Source organism: Balaenoptera physalus (assembly GCF_965194825.1).
Source record: "Balaenoptera physalus genome assembly, chromosome: 15".
NCBI classification, from domain to species: Eukaryota; Metazoa; Chordata; class Mammalia; order Artiodactyla; family Balaenopteridae; genus Balaenoptera; species Balaenoptera physalus.
The window spans coordinates 3,948,974-3,955,885 of record NC_138894.1 but is presented as its reverse complement, the minus strand read 5'-3'; the positions used below and the strand labels follow the sequence as shown (position 1 = coordinate 3,955,885).

Below are 6,912 nucleotides of genomic sequence, written 5' to 3'. Positions count from 1 at the left end.
AACCTGCCACACCACAACGAAGAGTAGCCCCCGCTCGCTGCAACTAGAGAAAGCCTGTGTGCAGCAACGAAGACCCAACACAGCCAAAATAAATAAATAAATTTAAAAAAATTGTTGATGGGAATGTTTCTAAGACAAGGACTCATTTTCTGTCTATGGTGAACCCAATGGCACCTTTCTTTGGTGACTCAGATGCTCATATGAACATCAGTTACCGCTCTGCCCCTATAGCTCAAGGATAACCCCAGACTTCAGTGACATTTGGCCTTGCCCTCAGTGGCCCCGTGGGCTGCACTTTTCTGAAGTGCAGCCCAGCTGGGAGCTGGCCAGGCCGCTGGAGCTGGGAAACCAGAAACCTGAAGCCATGAGGCAGGGATGGGTTTGGCTGGAAACAGCTGACCTCCAGATGGCGAGGCAAACCCGAAAAGGAGGGTAGAAAGTCAACAGGTCAGCTCAGCATGGGATCTTCAGGTCAGGAGCAGATGAGACACCAGAAAGATGACGACGGAGGGAAGAAGTGAAGGGACACGTAAGAACTCTTAGTACTGAGTCCTGCAGCCCAGAAGGGGCATTGCCTCGTCCTGCCGCGGCCCCTGCTCTCCTCCACTGCGCTCACCCCAACCCTGCGCCTACTTCACCCTCAGCCTGCGAAGGGCAAGAGGATGGGGCTATGGGTTCAAGGGTGTCCCTCCCGCCAAATTCAGAGCTTAAAGACCTAACCACCAGTTCCTCAAAATGCTACCCTATTTGGAACTAGGGTAGTTAAGATGTAATTAGTTAAGATGGCATCATATTGGAGCAAGGTGGGGCTCTAATGAATATGACTGGTTTCCTTATAAAAAGGAGAAGTTTGGACATAGCACACAGGGAGAACACCAGGTGAGCCTGAAGGCAGAGATCAGGGGGATGTATTACAAGCCGAGGCAAGTCAGTTGCCAGCAAACCAGCAGACGCCAGGGGAGAGGCCTGGAACAGAGTCCCAATCAGAGCCCGCTGGAGGAACCAAGTCTGTGACACCCCAGACGTCCGGCCTCCAGAACCAGAGACAATACACCAGTGTTATTTGTCTCCTGGTTGAAGTCCTAGGAAAGGAATACAGATGGGGAGGGTAATGACAAAGGAAATGGTTCCCTCTCCTTGCCCTTCTCTGCTCGCACAGGGCTGTCAGCTGGCATTTCAAACACGAGCCATGTCAGGGCAGGCAGAGGCAGCAAGGAAAGTGTGCCTGGGCCGCGAGCAGTTGTGTGGCCCGGGACCTGGCCTTGGGCTTCTTCCCTGTGTTTTTTTTGTCCTCACGTTGGTCTCCAGGAGGCAGGTCTCCCGACCTCCGGAAACGGGCTGCCTGGCGCCGTAACTGAGAGGTTTAGGTTTGCCAACTGCAAACTCTGGTTAAAGAGAAAGGCCTGCTCTTAGGGCCGCTGCGGCCCGTTGGTGGAAACTGGGCGTCCAGGGGTGTCACCCCGTCATCTCCCTCAGCCTCCAAGCATTCCGCGTGCTAGTGGTCGTGATGCGCCTCTCAGCTCCCGGCTCCCCGTTAGCGCCTGCCCTGCGGCCGGGGGCAGAACTCCCAGAGCATCCGTCCTCACACGGAACATCATGCTCAGCTATCCTGGTCGGGGCTCTGGGGGGCCGGGCACGAGGAAGGGGCCCGCTGATTACCTCCCTGCAGCCCCTCGACACGAGCTCCAGGCCTCCTACCTGTAGCAGCCCCTCCCACCTGCATGCTGGCGGTGGTGCACCTGCATCCCGGCTATTCCCTGCTTGCCCGGGGCCTGTGGACCGGCTTCCCCCTGGGCATCCCGCCACCTGCTCCTCCATCCAGAGGCCGCAACCACACTTCCCCATGGAGGTCTGCACCCGGCCTTGGGGTGGGGCCCCCTCCCGAGCTTGTCCTCCCTTGGACGTTCTCCCTCGGCCCTGGGAACCGCAGAGAGATCTCTTTACATCAGGGGTCCCCAAACCCCGGGCCACGTCCTGGTACCGGTCCACGGCCTGTTAAGAGCCGGGCTGCACAGCGGCAGGTGAGCGAGCAAAGCTTCATCTGCCTCTCCCCGCCGCTCCCCACCGCTCCCCACGGCTCTCCATCGCTCCCCATCGCTGGCATCACCGCCTGAACCATTGCCCACCCCACCCCAGTCCGTGGAAAAATTGTCTTCCACGAAACCAGTGCCTGAGGGCAAAACGGTTGAGGACCGCTGCTTTACATCTTTTATTTACTTTCTAAAATCATAGCTTAATAATTCTTTCAACTAAACATCCCCTGTTTAGATCACTGTGTGGTCCTGTCTCCTGATTGGACCCAGACTGATTCGCCCGGGAAAGCAGGTATGGCTTACGCATGTTTTCAGGTGAGAAAACTGAGACCCAGAAATCAGCAGCTGGGGTAAAAGCCACACAGCTTTGGTTGTTTCTGGACCCAAGCTTTCCCCCACTGTGGCTCATAGGGTGCCGGACTGAGCCCTGGAGAGCTTGGTCAAACACTAATCTAGACTTTTGCAGGCGTGGTCAGCATCGGAGGTCAGTGCACTGTGAGGGAGAGAGACGACCCTCGATAACGTGGGAGGAACTCTCATGCAGCCGAAGGCCTTGAGAGCAAAACCTGAGGTTTCCTGGAGAAGAAGGTATTCTGCGTCCAGACCAGCAAAGCAGTCCTGCCTGAGGGTCCGGCCTGCAGCCAGACTTGCCAGCCCACCATTGCCTGAGCCAGTTCCCTAAAATGAGTCTCTTTCTGTGTGTCTCCTACAGGTTCTGTTTCTCTGGAGACCCCCGCCTGACACAGTGGGTAATGACCATCCAAGAGACAATCAGGAGCCCTGGGGGAGGGACTGAGGACCTGACGTTTCTAGGAACGGGAGTGGCTCCGTCCCTGAAACCCTGGGGTGGCCCAGATGCGGAGGAAGATCCCAGGTCACTTCCTAGAATCACCTGGAGAGTCTGGGGGGCGGTGAGGAGGCACGTGTGTCCAGGGGCAGAGGACAGAGTAGCTCAGCAGTCTAGCACACCCAGAGGAGCCCATCCTGCGGGGCTCTGCAGACCCCAGGCTGGAGAGACTTCAGGGCTCTGAGGGGGTGGGGACCCTCTGTGAACCCAGGGACCACAGTGTCCTCTTTGTCTCTGGACAGAGGGATGCAGGGGGCCAGTGAATAAAAATACATCCCTGGGTTCCCGAGAGGGGCTTTGAGCCACGACAAGTGTGACTAAGCCCTGCGTCCCGGTACAGGCTGAGATACGTTTGCCTCAGCAACTTTCAAGCTTTGGAGAAATTATATTTATCAGCTTGTGCCAAAACTTGAAACCAGAGGTCAGCAAACTATGACCCACGGGCCACATCTGTCATCCCCTTGTTTTTGTATGTCCTGCAAGAAGCATTTTTTTTTAAAGATTTTTTTTTTTTTTTGATGTGGACCATTTTTAAAGTCTTTATTGAATTTGTTACAGTATTGCTTCCGTTTTATGTTTTGGTCTTTTTGGCCTTGAGGCATGTGGGATCTTATTTCCCTGACTAGGGATCGAACCTGCACCCCCTGCATTGGAAGGTGAAGTCTTTTTTTTTTTTTTATTAATTAATTAATTAATTAATTTATTTTTGGCTGTGTTGGGTCTTCGTTTCTGTGAGGGCTTTCTCTAGTTGCGGCAAGTGGGGGCCACTCTTCATCGCGTTGCACGGGCCTCTCACTATCGTGGCCTCTCTTGTTGCGGAGCACAAGCTCCAGACGCGCAGGCTCAGTAGTTGTGGCTCACGGGCCTAGTTGCTCCGCGGCATGTGGGATCTTCCCAGACCAGGGCTCGAACCCGTGTCTCCTGCATTAGCAGGCAGATTCTCAACCACTGCGCCACCAGGGAAGCCCGGAAGGTGAAGTCTTAACCACTGGCCCGCCAGGGAAGTCCCTATATTTTTAAGGAGTTGGAAAAAAAAAGATCAAAGGAGGAAACTTGGTGCCCCATGATCCATCTACAAAGTTTACATTTCAGTTCATAAATAAAGTTTATTGGGACACGGCCACGCCCTCTCTGTGTATTGTCTGTGGCTCCTCTTGGGCTACAGGACAAAGCTGATGATTGTGACAGAGACCACCTAGCACACAAAGCGTAAACATTTAGTATCTGGTCCCTTGTAGAAAAAAGCTTGCCGACTGCTGCTTTAAAACCACTACAAAGCACTTAGTCTTTCTGGTAGGATTATAATCAGCGTGCCATGTCGTAGATCCACAGTACGATGACACAGACAAACAATAAACAAACAACCCACATAGACACACATATATAGAAAGTCTTAGACGTTTTCATTTCGACACATGAAAATTCAAAGGAAAAATCAAATAAACAATAAAACATATTTTAATTAAAAAAATAATGGATCCTTGACTCAAAGGGGACCATGCAAGGGTCGGTAAAAGCTCTAAACTTTGCGGAAGGGTTGCTGGTCGCTGTGAGCTGATCCACGCTTGGCAGCTGGACGCAGCTGCTGGGAAGGGGCAGGTGATGGTGGAGGGCTGGCTTTCTAGGGGGCAGAGCCAAGGCCAGACGAAGGCACACCCTCACCTGCCAGGGCGTGGAGCCTGGGACTGACAGGGTCCCTGTGGCTCTGAGATGCCACCTTGGCCTCTCCAGTGAGACTGTAAAATCATTTCACCACGGAGAGATCACACACAACGTGCGTATGCGCTCGGCAGTTTCAAATACAGCTCTCTCCGGAGCAGTTCCAAAGCTCAGGGGCTGCGGAAGAGGAATTTCTGCCCATGGAGGAAGAGAACGGGGATGGCCAGCACAGGTGGCCTCCTTCAGGTTCCAGCCCCTTCTCTCCTGTCTCTGCCCAGGGAGGCTAGATCCCAGATTCAGCAATGAGCTTACAGCTGGTGGAGTAGATTCATGTGCCCTTGACGTAGGCAGGGGGTATAAACCCAGGGTGTAGGGGAGCCTTAAAAATCCCTAATACCTCCCCCCAAAAACTCTAGCTGAGAGAACGAGACCTCAGGGTATGTGATAAAAGATGCCGAACCCAAACACTTGGGCTCCTGGTTTCTCAGTGCTGTCTGCGTCTTAATCTCCAGATCTGGGCACTTCTAGCCTCTGCCTGGTGTGGATTCCGTGCACAGGATCTAAGCACAGTGCATGAGGGGGAGAATTGAATCCACTTTCTAATGATGCTTCAGTTTAATAAATGACTCTCTTTCATGAAGTGTCTAGAAAATTAAGAGAAAGTATTACCTTAGAATATTCAATTTATTTCTCTGGTTATATAATTTTCCCTTTCTGGGCATAGATGTAATGATTTCAAACGACTATAACAACAGCGTCCTCATAGGAAATGAGCCCGTGCAGAGCTTGGCCTAATGTCCCAATGACCAGGTGACGGCCCACAACTTTCTACAGATTCTCCATCTTCTGCTGGCCAGGGAGCCCTAGGAAGTGCCGGGCCTTCCAGCATCAGAATGCTTCATGACACAGGCTGAGTGAGTGGAATAACTCCTAAGCTTTTCCAGTTTCCACCTTAAGTGTTAACAATTCAATTTCGCTTTCCTGCAATGATTAAGTCTGCTTTTGATGACATCTTCTCCTTGTAAAGAGCCTTTTACAATAGCCAGGACATGGAAGCAACCTAAGTGTCCATCGACAGATGAATGGATAAAGAAGAAGTGGCACATATATACAATGGAATATTACTCAGCCATGAAAAGAAACGAAATTGAGTTACTTGTAGTGAGGTGGATGGACCTAGAGTCTGTCATACAGAGTGAAGTAAGTCAGAAAGAGAAGAACAAATACTGTATGTTAACACATATATATGGAATCTAAAAAAAAAAGTGGTTCTGAAGAACCTAGGGGCAGGACAGGAATAAAGACACAGACGTAGAGAATGGACTTGAGGGCACAGGGAGGGGGAAGGGTAAGCTGGGATGAAGTGAGAGAGTGGCATGGACATATATACACTACCAAATGTAAAATAGATAGCTAGTGGGAAGCAGCCGCATAGCACAGGGAGATCAGCTCGGTGCTTTGTGACCACCTAGAGGGGTGGAATAGGGAGGGTGGGAGGGAGACACGAGAGGGAGGAGATATGGGGATATATGTATACGTATAGCTGATTCACTTTGTTATACAGCAGCAAATGACACACCATTGTAAAACAATTATACTCCAATAAAGATGTTAAAAAAAAAAAAAGGAACCTCCATAAGAAAAAAAAAAAAAGAGCCTTTGACTGGCACCTTACTGCAGGGTCCATTGTACCCTGGCTCGAGTGTCCCCAGTTAATATTTGACTAGTAATGAATGAATAAGTGGGTCAATAAACCAACCGAGATATCAGGGCCCTGACGGTAGCCAGAGGAGAGCGGAAGGGGCCGCCTTTGGAGCTGGTGGTGCCTCGGCTGCCTGGCAGGGGTCCAGGTGACTGGCCTGGCTCGGCCTCACTGAGACCGTGCGGATGACACGTTTCTCACAGTGCAGTGGGCACGGGCTTGGGGGAGAAGTCGTGTCTGGATTCACGCCTGGGAAACCTGGGGCTGGGAGCAGGAACAGCCTGCATGGCAGGGAGCTCGTGCTTTCACTCTCGGAGCCTTGCTCTGTCCTGGGCCCACCACTGCTGTTTTTTCTATTATCTTTTCTTTTCTTTTTTTCCCACATCGTCTTGAAGCTGCGTCTCTGCCATCATGGTCAGGGAAGACATCTGTCAGGGCGTGTTGAGTGATGCCAGTTCGGTCAGGAAACTTCTCACCCCACGTTGGAGAAAGCAGGTAAAAAGCATCCTTTGGAAATGAGAATCACCTGTAGCAAATTTTACAAGACCCAGAGGACGTTACACAGTGAGTGTTGTCTGTGGCTGAAGCTTTGAGGGAAGAAGCGCTGCGTACTGACAGCTATTCTGGACCCGGGGTTCGCCTCCGCTTGTGTCGTTGATTTCCTGCCTTGC

General features: G+C 51.7%; 1 long non-coding RNA gene across 1 annotated transcript; it reads left to right on the top strand.

The window, feature by feature from the left end:
• The first annotated feature begins 2,748 nt into the window (after positions 1-2,748).
• On the top strand, positions 2,749-6,165 carry LOC309643598. The gene is made up of 2 exons (XR_014253889.1): positions 2,749-3,536; positions 3,854-6,165. It is a non-coding gene; the product is annotated as an uncharacterized lncRNA (long non-coding RNA).
• The last annotated feature ends 747 nt before the right edge of the window (positions 6,166-6,912 follow it).